This window comes from Coregonus clupeaformis, chromosome 11 (assembly GCF_020615455.1).
Source record: "Coregonus clupeaformis isolate EN_2021a chromosome 11, ASM2061545v1, whole genome shotgun sequence".
In the NCBI taxonomy this organism is placed as follows: Eukaryota; Metazoa; Chordata; class Actinopteri; order Salmoniformes; family Salmonidae; genus Coregonus; species Coregonus clupeaformis.
Genome location: NC_059202.1, coordinates 8,253,104 through 8,267,896, shown reverse-complemented (window position 1 = coordinate 8,267,896; position 14,793 = coordinate 8,253,104). Strand labels below are relative to the sequence as shown.

The following is a 14,793-nucleotide window of genomic DNA, read 5'->3' as shown; positions in this document are numbered from 1 at the left end:
AGTTGGTCCTCAGACAGAAGGTCTAGGGTGCTCTGGGTGTTTGGACACCAGAGTTTAGACACTGTGTTTTCTTGTATATATTTCCCTTTTGAGTCCATAAAGTACAATCTGTGGCTTGTGTATGTCCTCAGTGGGTGTGGGGGGGTTGTCAGGAGGGCTATCAGGGTGGCTGACGGGGGGTGCTCCGAGGGGGTGATATCCCCTGGGCTTGGGGTTCTTCATTTGTCTGTTCTGCTGTGGTGTCGAGACTTTGGTCAGGATCTGAGGTGGGCTGTTCTGCTGGCTTCTCTGCGGGGGTGGCCAGCTCTTTAATGGGTTGTTCTCTGTCACACGCCATCCCCCTCACCCTCTCTTCCAGCACTCTTATCCTCTCCTCTAATGCTCTGTTCTTCTCCTGCTCCTGCTCTTTCTCCTGTTGATGTTGTCTCACCACAGTCCAGAGTGCAGACATGTCTCTCTCCACCTCCAGCTCTCCGGGTCTCGTTGAGGGGGTGTTGTTGTGCTGGACAATTTTTTGTGCTGACTCTGTCTCTCGCTCTCTCTATTACACAAAAATGGGCCAGAGACGACAAGCAAGCAGACGTGTTTTTGTTACAATGATAATTTATTAAATGTAAAATATCTTTAGCACAGATTAACAATCAGACACTTCCATCTATTGTGAACGCCATGGGGTTGAAAATAAACATTCCTCAAGGATCAACAAAAGCACACAGTCCTGTTGGAGTCCTATCTTCTCCTTAATGGCATAGACCTTTATGTGAGACTGTTATCACAGACAGGCTGGGTCCTAGGGCTGAGGCAAATCTCAAATACTGGTCCTACTAGTTTCAGTGACCCTTTTATCATGTAAGCTTGTTCTATAGCCTACACAGTTCCAATTCGTGATCTGTAAAAAAGAACAAGACTACACCACAATCCATTTCCCCCTGTCTGCTCTCTTCACAAGAGGAAAGGAGTATGCTCCCCTGTGATAGTTGTGGACACAGCTACTTAACCAGGCTTTAGTTGTTAACACTCTGTACAGATTGCCTCTCTGCTTTGCCTCAACCCTTCCCACATCAAGACAACTGAACAGAACCTTGACCAGAACGGTTCGACCACAGTAAGAATGACAGAATGACAGTTAAAGGAACAGAAGAGAAGCACCTACTGGAGTAAGAAAACTGTAAGACTTGACACGTTGTCCAGGATATCATCGTCTGGTTCTTTTTCATTATTCTCTTTTCATTTTTTGAAATATTTTTTTCTAGTTGATTTTCAGCACATGCCATATGAGAAGTTTGGGATTATAAAAGTACCTGAAAGAAGTGCTAGAGTGTCAGCATGCATAGCTGTTTGGTATTTACATGTTATTATGTACAGGACAGGACGGGGTGGGACAAAAACAGACTGCTCTACAGTACTGGGTGTATTTACAGGTCAGGGGTCAGGGGTCAGAGGTCAATTACATAACTACAGATGTCTGGGTAAAGGGTCACACGCATATTATCAGGGAACGCTTGTATGACAGAATGATAGAACACAACCTTGATGAGGCAGAAAGAAAACATTATTTCCAACCAGTTTTTTTTTTCTCTGGTACAATACCCCTATGCTAACAAATAGCACAATGCTTCTTATTTTATTGTTGTACTATACAAGCACATAGTGATTGGACATGGTTAGAGATCACCACAGTAACATGTTATACTATGAAGACAACACCAAACAACTCTGAGATGCAGTATACTGATTCAACACCAATATCTCCATTCTCTCCCACCTTGCTTTTCAATACATTGAATTGTGTCTGTTTAACAGTTAAATATTGCAGAATACTTTCCAAAGAACATGTTCATTATTTTGAAAATTGGAAGACATAAATGTGATCCAGGACCAGTTTCCAGAGCAGTGAGGGTTCTGGCCAGACAGGGTCAGGTTACTGGTGGCTGTTCTTTTCAGCTCTTAAAGCATAGAGATTCTCCCTATGCAGAGGTTCTGTGTGTGGAAATGTATTGGAGACGCTCTGGTTGGCTAGGACCCTGCTACTTTGGCTTGTCACATTTCTAGTATATTGCTGAAGTGATGGCGGTAGTGATTTTAGTTTGCTCCCTTTTCCCCCCTTTTTAGTTCAGGTTATTTTTTGTAATGTCTAGGGGACAGTTGGCGTATACTCCGTTAACCCTCTCCTCTCCACTCACCAGTGTGCAGTGGTCAGTTCTGTCTAATAGGAACATAACAACCCCAAGAAAACTCAGCCATTTCTCTGTAAAACGATGTATATCAGATTCAGAATTGACATTGACAAGATGCTAGTAGAAAAACAGAAAGAGACATTGGTTGGTCGACACCTAAAATGTAAAGGTATTATCTATAATTTACATGATTATACAACACATCTGTTGGGTTACTGTACATATCAGGAGTGATGGAGTGTGTGTGTCTGTGAGAGTGTTTGAGTGTATAAATCAGAGAGCGAGTGTGTGTTAGTATGTGTGTGTGTGAGGTTTGTGTGTGCGCATGTCTTTGACCCAGCCCATTCCCCTGCTCTCTCTCTCTCTCTCCCTCTCTCTCTCTTTTGCAACAGCTAATGGGGATCCTAATAAAATACTAAAAAATACACTCTCTCCCTTTCTCTGTCTGTGTGTGATAGATAGATAGATAGATAGATAGATAGATACTGGTGGTGGATGGTTCAGCATGTTAATGTCTAATCTCATCAGGCTTATCTATTACAGGAGTCACCAGGTCAAGTAGTGAGAGGGCAGCGCTAAACACCAAGAAGAGAATCCCTGTGTACAGACACTCACTCTCTCTTTCTCAATCCTCCTTCCCTCCCTTTCTCTCTGCTGTGTGTGCAGTTTCCCTAAGAGCACACAGAGTCCACAGCTGTGCAGTGGAGCTAATCAGTGTAGTATTTTCAGATCAGGTGTAAATCATTCCAATGTATTGCTTGACCACCCTTTACCTAAAACAGTGTGAAAAAGATGACCCTGGAAGTAGAGTGAGATGAGCAGGCAAATATATTCCATCTTCCAATGAGTTTGTGTGTATGTTCTAAAGCAAATACCTTATCTGAGAGTTAGCTAAATGATATGCCACCCTGCTTTGGAAGTGTGAATGTTCTGGGTCTGGGTCTGCATCTGCGTGTGTCTGTTAGACACTGAGTGACATTTGTAAGCTTTTGATGTGCCAGTCCTGTGAGGTGTATAGAGTTATCAGTGTGCTGGCAGGGAGGGAGACAGAGAGATGCAGTTGTTTCATCTGCTGTTTCTAACTGCCTCGATCTGCCACTGCTACTACCAACACTGAGTAGGAAGTTTGTTTAGTGTGTCTGTATTTCTCAATGAGAGTGTGTATGTGTGCATGCACTTTATTCTGTGAATATGTTTGTGCATCTGTGTGAGAGTGTGTCTTTCTAGATCTTAATGAGTGTGTGTGTGTGCTGGAGCAGTTTGAGCATATTTCCGTATGTGTGTGTATTCCTGTGTTAAGGTCTGCCAGCTTGGGCTGCTGATGCTAAAATGAGTCTCAATGAGGCTGGGCCTTTGAAGTGGGTGTGTATTAGTGTGTGTGTTTCCATGCATGCGTGTGTGAGTGAGCGTACAGACTTCTGCTGCTGTGCCAGTGCACTGTACTAAACTGTTCTCTGCTCTGCAGTCTCTCATCAGTGCTCTCCACCAGTCTCATTTGTAGATAAATAGCAGTGAGCCAGGGAGAACTATTTCATGTGTCTCTATAGAAGTCAGCTCCAGAACAGTCTCTTCTCACAACGTCACAGCAGCTTTTAGCCAGCAGCAGGGCTACATGAAAGATCCCTCTGAGCGCCTGACTTCTGGCTGTAATTCTCTCTGACGTCTGTTTCTTCCTCTGCCTGTTTCAAATGCTGTTGAATCTCTCTTCCTGTCGCTCTCACTCTCTCTTGCTCTCCCTCCTTCTCTTTCCCTCTCTCCGCTCCTAATTACCGACTGTGACGGTAATTAGGGAGGCATGTCTCAGTACAGTATGACTACAGACTATGGAATACTGGATTTTAGATTTTAACTGAGAAATAGAGTAGTAATTTCCCACTTAATTCTAGAGTATAGGGTAGGGAGGGTTGTCTGCTCTTTTTGAGAGAGAGAAGAGAGATGGGTAGGGGGCAGTGGGGTTTGCGAGCGTGTGCATGCATGTATAGTGTGTGTGTGTGTGTGTGTGTGTGTGTGTGTGTGTGTGTACAAGAGCACTATTCTCAGCATATTACTCTTTACCCTGCCAAACCTCTGAATAAAAGCCAATGTCTGACTTCCCTCATGAATCGCTAGATGATGTGAACATAAACAGATGTGTAATCATCACATATACTGTATGTTCACTTATAGACTGTGTTTATAGAACCCTGGAGAGAGCTGCTCCCTCCTCCCCAGTCTAGAACACCGTGGGCCACATCCTCTGTCCATAAAACAGCCCTTGCGGTGTGCAAACCTCCACAAAATAACAACAAAATATTGCAGCTGTAGAGATTGCAAGTCCAACATATTTTGCTGTGTTTTGCTTTAAATCTGAATGAACAATCGCCACCATCCCATGGAGATTGGGGCATTCTAAAATGGTAGTATTTCTTTGCAGAGATCTGTGCTGTTTTGTGGACAGTTATCATTGTATTTACCACCTATACATCAGCATGCACTCTGTGGATAGTCAGCAGTCCTGTTCACACACAATATAGAAATAAATATATGTATATAAATATATATACATGGCCATGGTCCCCATGGTAACACTGTCCCATCATTATGGGCGGTGGCAGAGAGGGGTGTCTATGGAGTTCATCCTCTCGATATCTCTCTTTCCATTTGTGTGGAGTTCCTTCTCTATCTCGTACAGATGCTCTGGGGTCATGCAGGAACGATGAGGGGGTCGCTGAGTCCAGGTGTGTGTTTATTCTGGTGGAGGTCTTGGCAGCATCTTTAGGGTGGCAGGATATCCTTTGTCTCTTGGCGGACAAGAGGGTCTCTGTGTATCTCTCTGACGGTCCTCTCCTCCAACAAAGATAATGTTGATCAGGGTCCTCCATGTTGACCTGTGTGTGTATCTCTCTCTCTGTCTGTGTGTTCACAGCAACAGGGGGCAGCCACCACAGTGTACTGTGCATTAGCTCCGGAGCTGGAGGGTTTCGGTGGCACATGTACTTCAACAACTGTTTCCGCTGCCTACCCTCCCCCCAGGCCGAAGACCAGGCCACTGCAGCCAGCCTGTGGGAGCTAAGCGAGCACCTGGTCTCAGAGAGGCCTACGGGCCTGCAGGCCGTCTGATGGACATTCCCACTGACTATCAACAGCATCATCAGGACTAGAGGAGAGAGGAGGACTAGCCAATCAGGAATGGGAGGGAGTGGAGATGAAAACCAATCAAGTTTGTACATTGAGTGGACTGTAGAAAACTGCCAAACCTTTGAACTGGACCCGTCACTTCACTAAGGGGAGTAAAATACATGTAGAAATACATCTTATCTAATAGCTAAGCTGTGGCTACAGGTTGAATTGTGTTCAGAGATGTGGTAGTTTAACACTAAAGGGAGAGGAGAAGAGAGTGGCAACACGTCCCCTCTGACCGTCTTTGTGGCAGGGCAGGGAGAGTTCACCAGTTCCAGCCAAAGTGGGCCTGTGTTTTTCACTCCAGTGTGTTGTCACCTGCATCACACACTGTGTGTGTGTATCTTCTGTCTGTGTCTCCATTCTCCTCCTGTATATATCTATTCTATGTCTGTCTACAGAGATATAGGGAGTGGTGAGTATCATTGTGCTAGTTTAGGGGGATTGGAGAAATAAGAAGGTATAATGTAATGCCTATATACATAGAGGTATGGTTTCATGTCTATATACAGACGCAGTAGTTTTGTTTCATATGAGGCCCAACTATACATTATTTACATTTATATAATGTGCTAAATGGGACTCACGTGTCATCACTTCTCCCCTCTACATTGTCTGTCTACAGTTAAAGACCTCCAACCTACATATTATTACATAGAATACTCTACAAAATGCTATTTACAATGAGGAGGTACTGTATCTTTGTCATGTTGAGTCAGAATTGCATCCGTAGCTACTGGTGATGTCAGAGGAAGAGGGAATCCAGGAGTTTTAGTCGTTGAATCAAACATTAAGTATTTTTCTTGGGTGTTTAGTTTTGTTGTCATTTGTTTCTGTCAATAATCTCTTCATGAAAGACAGTGTTGGGTGACTGGGTCCGTCTGGACTTCTGTACAGGGACTGTTGGTTGGTTTATGGGTGGTTTGGAGACGTTGTGTGGACGTTGTGCTTTGTTGCAGTCCGGTGCCATGGAGCGACGTTGATAAGACATCACCATTCCTCTGTCATGGTTTCTGTAAAGAAGAAGAAGAGAAAGGACACATTAAAGACTGTTTCTTGTAGTATGTGTCTGTGGTCATTTCAATGTTTGCACGCAGTTGACAGGATCCTATTGAAAGGAATCAAAATGAGTGTACATTTCAGGGAGAAGGGGACTAATCAGAATTGGCCTATAAAGGCTGTTTCTTGTGGTCAGTGAGCAGCACAGCGCCCTTTGACCCGGAACTACTCTCCACTCAACCCTCTCTACCAGGAAACATTGGGCAGGGCCAAAGAGTGATTGACACATTGACTAACCAATCACACGGCTGACCTGCATCATTCTCACAACTGGTTAGTCAGCTGATGCCTGAAAGAGTCCCTCTCACTGTTAAACAAACACTGCTTTGTTCCCTGCATGGTGTTCAACAGCAGTTCAGCACTGTAGGGGAGAGTAGGGTAAGTTGAGCCAAAGGGGTAAGTTTAGCCACCTTTGTTTCTAGGCAACCATACACAAAATGAATTATTTGACCAAATATGTAGGAAGAGATCATCATTTTTAATGGAGTCTGTGAAGGAAGAAACCACATGGAAAAAGTGGTAAGCAAGTTCAGTCCAAAAAACGGATTTTCCCCAAATCAAATAAATGTATTGTGTTAGAGGTTTCATGATGCTTGTATCTAAACCAAAGTAGAAACTTTGAAGGTTGTTCTATATATCAGTTGGAGTCTCTATAAGCTTCAATGTGAGGTCCTAAACCTAGCATGAAAGTGCATCCTTGTAGCTGTGTGGGCTAATATAGTCAAAATGTTTGCCTTGGGGTAAGTTCAGCCAATGGCAAGTTGAACAAACGTAAGTGTTTTCTTCCCAGGTGTAATGCAAGTCATTATCGCTGGGATATGATTTAACACAGGGCCTGGCCTATGTTAACAGTGTTTAAGTGTTAAGCCTGTGTTAAAAGTTGATTAAAATACAAAAAAGTGATTGTGTTTGGCAAATAAAGATAGACATGGTTTAAAAAGGTAGTGGTGATATTTAATTCAGTACAATTAAATTAATAAGTGGCTCAACTTACCCTGTCCCGTGGCTCAATTTACCCCATCCCCAGGGTAAGTTGTGCCAAGAGACCACTTTTTTGGACAAGCAATTTTTTCCAAACTGTAATGTTTACATGAATTCTGATTATTTCCAGGGATACACAGCATCCTGAAATATATGTAGATATCTTTGTTAGAAAGAATAGTATATTTCCCTTGAAGGAGTGATGCTGAATGTAAAAATATGGCTCAACTTACCCCACTCTATCCTACTATATACAAATCAAATGTATTTATAAAGCCCTTTTTGTCACAAAGTGCTTATACACAAACCCAGCCTAAAACCCCAAACAGCAAGCAATGCAAATGTAGAAGCACACTCAACTGTTCTGTTCTGTTGTAATCTGTAGACCACAGCTGTCTTGTTACTGTTCCTTCACGTACATACGCACACACACACATACACACCCTTAGCAAGGAATTGAGGACAGGGAGATTTAGAGCAATTTATAAAGGTGTCCAGAATATCTCACTAGGATAGAGAAGAAACAACAACACACTATGGCATCCCCAAAGCTCTACAAATCTTTTTTTATTTTTCATATATTTTCTTTAGGCTGTGTGGGGGCATGTAAGGGCCGGCTGCAACACTCACCACACACACTATCCTCAGGGAGAGAGGGATGGGGTACAGGAGGACGAGGTCCACCCAGTTATAGATCCAGCACCCCCTTCTGTGGCCCCTAGGGGCAGTAGTGCTACAGCTGGGCCCCTTACACCCATCTTCCTCTGCTCTCGAAGTGGTAAGGAGCAGCAAGCTGAGACTCTCTTACACCCCTCTCACCCCTCTACACACACGCACATACAGTACTAATCATTTGATTTGATTGATGCATGTCACTGAGCTCCTTCAGAGGCGAAGTGAGTGAGACATCAACAGCATATAATCCCCCTGCTTTAACCAGTCAATGACACATAGACAGCGAGAGTGAGATACCGGGTAGACAACAAACAAAGAGGAAACACAGCATTAAGATGTCCTCTGGGACTGCATCGCTGCCCTGGATCTATGATTGTGTGTGTTTGCGTGTGTGTGGGTGTGAGTGCGTGTGTTCTGAATGTAGAGGGAGGTTCCTGCCTGGCTTTCATACAAAGTCTTATTGATCAGGCCCTATCGGAATCATCTGATAGTTAATCAATACAGTACACTTCCTCCCAATGCTTAGAGAACAGAGGAAAGGAGAAGAGAGGAGAGGAGAAGACAGGAGAGCATTCGTCTCTGAGGAGGAAGACCTTGATCCTTTGACCCACGCCTGAGGCCCCTCAGTCTCTCTCTCCTCTCTCTCTCTCCCACCATCCCTCTATTTATCTCTCATTGTGGTTAAATGCATTTTACATTTTTAATGTGTGATTAATAATTCAAACATGCTTGTGTGAATTCATCAATGTGTGTAAAAAATATTATTTGTGTTTTACACATACTTTACATTCATACACTGATCATGCTCTGAAATGTAGAATCATGAAAATGTAAGTACATTTTATAAATGAGGACCAGGTGATCAGAAATGGTATTGGTAGATGCAAATCGGATGAGAATCCAATACATACTGAATATAAATCAACTAAATATAATTTATACAATTAAAAACAGGAAACTAAAATATAGCATACAAACAATTAGACATTAACAATTTGCAAGTTAATGTGTACTGGCTAACTGCTCTATTTTCCAATTTTGTTTTTTTATTTCCCATAAGATTAATTTCCCCGCTCATATGGGCGGATTGATTTGAATATGTCTGTGTTGCTTATATTGGTAGTATTGGCGTCTGGAACGCCATGCTGCCATTTGGAACGGATGTATTTAATGATCACAATCAATGTTAAAGCCCTCCATGGACAAGACTAACTCAATACATATCTACTGAGAGGGAGGAAATATACTGTATACCTACTGACTACATTACACCAGCCTATAATCTCTCTCTCTCTCTCTTGCTCTCGCTCTCACTCTCTCTACTAGTATTTGATTAAAATGGCTGATATTTATTAAGTGCTGTTGTATAGTAATGAAATTGTTGTCAACTTGTCAACCTCTGTATTTATACAAGTTTCAGAATCTCCTGTCATCCCTGAAAATATTAGTTTTTGTGAAAGTGCTTATTGGACAAAACCCTCATTTAATTTAACGTTAAAATCAAATATGTAATTTACAGCCATGAACCATAATTATCTTAAAATATCAACATGACTATGTTGAATTGTGTAGTTGATTAAACAGTGTTATTAATGGTATAATGATGGTATGTTTGTCTTTATTTCTCCTGCTGTCTGCACCTTTACATTCTGCTGATGTGTACAGAAAGCTGCCTCAGTAACTATAGTGTTAGCTGTGTGTGTGTGTGTGTGTGTGGGAGGGGGTATGAGATAAAGATCTGGGCCGAAGCCGTGCGTGTGTCTGTGTGCGTGTGCATGTGGCTGCATTTGTGTGTGTGTGTGTATGGGGCGTTGGCGTTTACTGCAGTGGGACTGTCCCCTGTAGCTCTGCCGGATGCTTTTCTCTCTGACATGTAAATACCTGAGGTGGAACAGCACATCACCAGCTATACTTTAACCAGGCTCACACCACACAATCACACACATACTGTCTGTCAATACAATGTCTCCTCAATGAAATGATCAAGTATAGCGTTACCATGTTATAGTTTTCGGAATCTAGCAGAATGCAAAAGGGAGAGAGCGAGTGAGAAAGATAGAGCATGTGTGAGTATGTGTATGTGCGCATGTGTGAGGTTGAGATTGGTGAGGATATTCTAGAGGAGCCCATATGTTTAGTCCCAGGGTGTTCTGGCACTCCTTGTACAGGCTGCGTTTAACACTGCTATGTGGAAGTGTGATTGGGGCTGGGGTATATTGTATAGAAATTAACATGTAACATTCAATACATGAAGAGTTTATTTCCAAAACGCTTTATCCACCAACTTTTCACATTTGTGTTCTTTCACCAGAAATGATTGCTTATGGGTACCTTCATGTGTGTGTAAAATATTACTGTTCTCAGATTTTTCCCCCTAGATTTTAGGTGTGTATTAAAAAGTTTTTTTGCAAAACACATCCATTGTTTAGCTGGAATGGAATGTTCATATCCTGTATGTTTGACTGTGATATGTGGTTGTGTCACCTAGCTATCTTAAGATAAGGTATCAAACATTTAAGGGAACATTTCTTTACAGAAGATTTGAGAGCACCATCGTTATTTCCCCCTAGATATATTGCTGTGTGCTATCCAACACTTCCTCTGTCTCTATATCTGAGGCTGAACATGGCACCTGGGAGGACATCGCTCCCGTAGAAACCCCCTGTGTGTCCTCACTAGACAGCATGACCTTGTAAACCATCAGTTATTCTATTCATCCCTTTGTATGAGAGAAGAGAGAGAAATAGAGTCGAGGGGTAGGGAGAGAGAGAGAGCGAGAGAGAGAGAGAAAGACGGTGGAGGTGTAGAGAGAGAGAAATAAAGAGAGCGAGGGAGAAAGAGTAGAGGAAGGTGGATAGAGAAAGAACTGCTGCTTGTCACGGCTTTCAAACACGGAGAAAAATGAGCACTTGGGCTGAAGTACAATTATTAGGCCCTGTCTACAGATTCATCACACTGAATAGAATGAGGGAGGAAGAGAGCAGGGGAGGGAGAGGCAAAGAAAGAGAAGGTATAGAGAAAATATATGACTTGGGAAAAACGTAGAGGAAGACAAACACAGAATGAGGAAAAGGGGGAATAAGAGGATGGGAAAGATGGCAGAAAAACAAGAGGGAGGGCAAGGAGAACAAGTAAGTGAAAGTGGAATGGGGAAAGAAAGTGTGAGAACAGGAGAGAAAGAGAGAGAGTGCAGGGGTAGATGGAGAGTGGAGAAAGAGAGAGAGTGCAGGGGTAGATGGAGAGCGGAGAAAGAGAGAGAGTGCAGGGATAGATGGAGAGCGGCGAAAGAGAGAGAAGTGAGGGAGAGAGGAGGGCGCGGGAGCAAGTGTGTGTTAGAGAGAGGGCGAGGTAGCGGGAGGTAAAATGAAATAAGAGGATTTGTAGGGGCTGTGGTCGGTGGCAGTAATAAAGCCTGCTAATCTGGAGGAGTACGCTTGGCTGCTCACACACCCTCTCTCCTACGCTCCACTTTACCAGCGGGCCAAGCCAAGGTCACACGCACACACACACAGTGAGTGAGACAAGCACAGGTCAAATGGGGGAACTAACACTCTTCTGTTTTGTGTGTGTGCACTTTAAGTGATTTATATAAAAGGAAATCAAGGGGTTAGGGTTTATTATTTTTTCCTCTACTACTGTACCTTGTTCATATAAACTATTATCTACTACTTTAACCCTCCTGTCAAATCAACTTTTCTCATCTCTTCTCTTTTAGGTCACAGTGCTATTGTCGACCTTTCTCTCTCTTCTCTGTTGTGACACCAATCTTTTTATAAACCACCCTGCTCCCTCCCTCCCTCCCTCCCTCCCTCCCTCCCTCCCTCCCTCCCTCCCTCCCTCCCTCCCTCCCTCCCTATCCCTCCCTCCCTCCCTGTCTTTCCCTTTACCCCGATCTCTCTATCTATTTCCCTCTCTCTTTTTCTTTCTCTTTATATCTCTTTCCCCTGTTCTCTAGTTAGCAACCCGTTACCCTCTCTCTCTCGGCAGCCATGTTGCTTTTCAAAGCTAATTTTTCTCCTCTGTTTAAGTTGCTCTGCCGTGAGGATCAATATCTATCAAAATAATACATAAATACATCTGTCATGGCCAGATAGCCGCAACACAGATATAATGTGCCTGGTTAAGGCTGCCAGGGGAGAAGAGATACGCTGTGCTGTGTGTGAGTGCACGTGTGCTTGATTCAGTGTGGCCAGGTAGGTCGAGCGGTGAAAGAGAGGTTGTTATTGAGCCGTGGTAAATTATGCATAACTATGTGCGCCGCTTACTTGGCCTTACAAACAGCTTCAGCACTGGAGTCAGGCTGGGCTGTGTGAGTGTTTGTCTGCGTAAGAGATTAAGATAGAGATACAGATTTGGTGTTTTGTGGCCCTGGTTTTGGTGTTTCTAAACCTTTATTTTTAGTTGGGTAAACTGATACATTTGAGTAGGGTAAGCTGATAAATCACAGCACTCCACATCCCAGTTCAACCCTAACCATAGCCTAACTCTAACCCTAACCCTTACCCTAGCTTCATGTGCACATCACATCCCGGTTCAACCCTAACTGTAGCCTAAACCCTAACCATCACCCTCTAGCTTCATGACCACATCCCGGTTCAACCCTAAGAAATAGGTTCTCATACAATACAAAGGTTAGCTGTCAATGTTTATATGGAAATCATTTAAATAATTAGAATGTAATGATTCTATTTAATTATCTAATTACTAAATTGAAGTCCCACTCAACAGCGGTTAGCTCCCCTCTTGAAGTCCTCAGGCACTCACACACTTCTTTTGATCGTGTCTAGGAGAACTCTCCATGCGCACCGTGAAAGACAAACTGCAGCTGCTAGACTAGATCAGAAAGTATAATCAAATGGTTATTACAGAAAACAGTATATTTGGTATCCAGCAGTGTGTGATAGCCAATAATCAGCTATTGGGAGAAACTCCCTCCTGTCTACCTCTGTACTCTCCCCATTACTTTTGTATGTTTGATCACATAACAACAGTAGACAATGGACCTAATTGTGTTATTGGCAGGAGACCACAACCTGTGTGTAAAGAAGAGCTAGAGCCTAATAAATTAGCCAACAATAGAATATCATAACAGAGTTTAAATGTGTGTAAGCAGCAGTGTGAGACTGACAGGCTGTGATTTATGTTGAGTGAGTGTGTATTTCCCAGTAAGCATGATAATAAGAATTTTGGGGGGTACTTTTACCCCTTTTTCTCCAATTGGTAGTTACAGTCTTGTCCCATCGCTGCAACTCCCCTACGGACTCAGGAGAGGCGAAGGTCGAGAGCCATACGTCCTCCGAAACACGACCCTGCCAAGCTGCACTGCTTCTTGACCGTCCAGCTTGCGACCGAAGTCAGCTAGCAGGCGCCCCGGCTTCCACAAGGAGTCAGTAGAGCACAATGAGACAAGGAAATCCCGGCCGGCCAAACCCTCCCCTAACCCGGAAGACGCTGGGCCAATTGTGCGCCGCCTCATGGGTCTCCCAGTCACGGCCAGCTGTGACATAGCCTGGGATCGAACCCAGGGCTGTAGTGACGCCTCAATCACTGTGATGTAGTGCCTTAGACCGCTGCGCCACTCGGGAGACCTATAATAAGATTTCTGAATAAGAATTGATCAGTTAAGAACGTAGGTGAGAGAGCACGCAAAAGGGAAGAGAGGGAGTATAGAAAGAGAGAGGTCTCTATTCGATCCGTAGCGTGGAAGAGAGAGGGACATAAAACACTGGAAAAACACCAGGAAATCAGCTCCAAGGGATATAATTATGGAAATCTGTTCCCAAGTATTCCCACGCATAATAGAGAGACACGTGATCATATACAAATGTAAGCAAGGATTGAAATGATTATGTTTTAGTAAAATATTATATCTGTTTGGGTTTCTTGCAGTCAATTTGCAGTCTACAAATTATTTGTAATTATGTCCACTCAATAAATAATTGGCCCGCGGCTGAATCTTGTTGATGATCCCTGGTCTACGTGATGTAATTGATCTTTACAAGGTAAACAAATAATTACCACGGAATACTGCTGTTTTAGTCCCTCTCTTTCTATAATTGGCTCTTGTTTGGGTGAACTTATTTGACAGTAATCAAAACAAAAAAATACTACAAACAGACTAAAGTGAGACATTTACCCCAGTGGTTTCCCTGTAAATGGTTATTTAAGCTCTTTTCCCTCTTGGAGACTATGTGTGTCACTTGTTTATTTACAGTACACAGTGACTGTCCCTGCAGCGATTCTGCTTCTCACAATGAGAAATTCCTTTGTGTGTGTGTGTGTGTATGTGTCAGACAGCCTCTCCATCTCTCACCCTTAGTAGTCAGTCTATCCACAGAGCTTAAGGATGACTTAGACTTCTGGCTTTACTGTTTACCTGGTGGGACTAGGGAAGAGATTCCTCCCACAGATCTCAAGTCTGACAACGTTGTCTACCCTCTTCTCACTATGTGAGTGCACACGCATATGCATGTACGTGTGTGTCCATCCCTTACACAGGGCTCAATGAAGGGAATCCTTTTAGGTGCCTCTGCAGATCAAGGTTGCAGGAAGTAGAGCCAACTGACCGGACTACACAAAGCCTGCTGGGAGAACCACATAGTGAGACCCATGAAGACCAGACCAGAGCCTTAGAATGTTAAGGTGAGAAAGCAGAAGGGGTGATTAAAGAACACAGTTCTTCCTCCGTCCCTCTCCCTCCCTCTCTCCCTCCCTTCTGCCCTCTCTCTCGCTTTCTCTCTCT

The 14,793-nt window shown here is 43.4% G+C and overlaps 1 protein-coding gene across 1 annotated transcript in view; it reads right to left on the bottom strand.

Annotated features, from left to right (window-relative positions):
* Positions 1 to 583: 583 nt before the first annotated feature.
* The window catches only part of LOC121576374 (transcription factor Maf-like), a 49,015-nt gene continuing 34,805 nt past the window's right edge, over positions 584 to 14,793 (bottom strand). The window contains exon 3 of the mRNA XM_045223431.1: positions 584 to 6,349. The gene's annotated coding sequence lies outside the window, so the exon portion shown is untranslated. The remainder of the gene's footprint in view (positions 6,350 to 14,793) is intronic.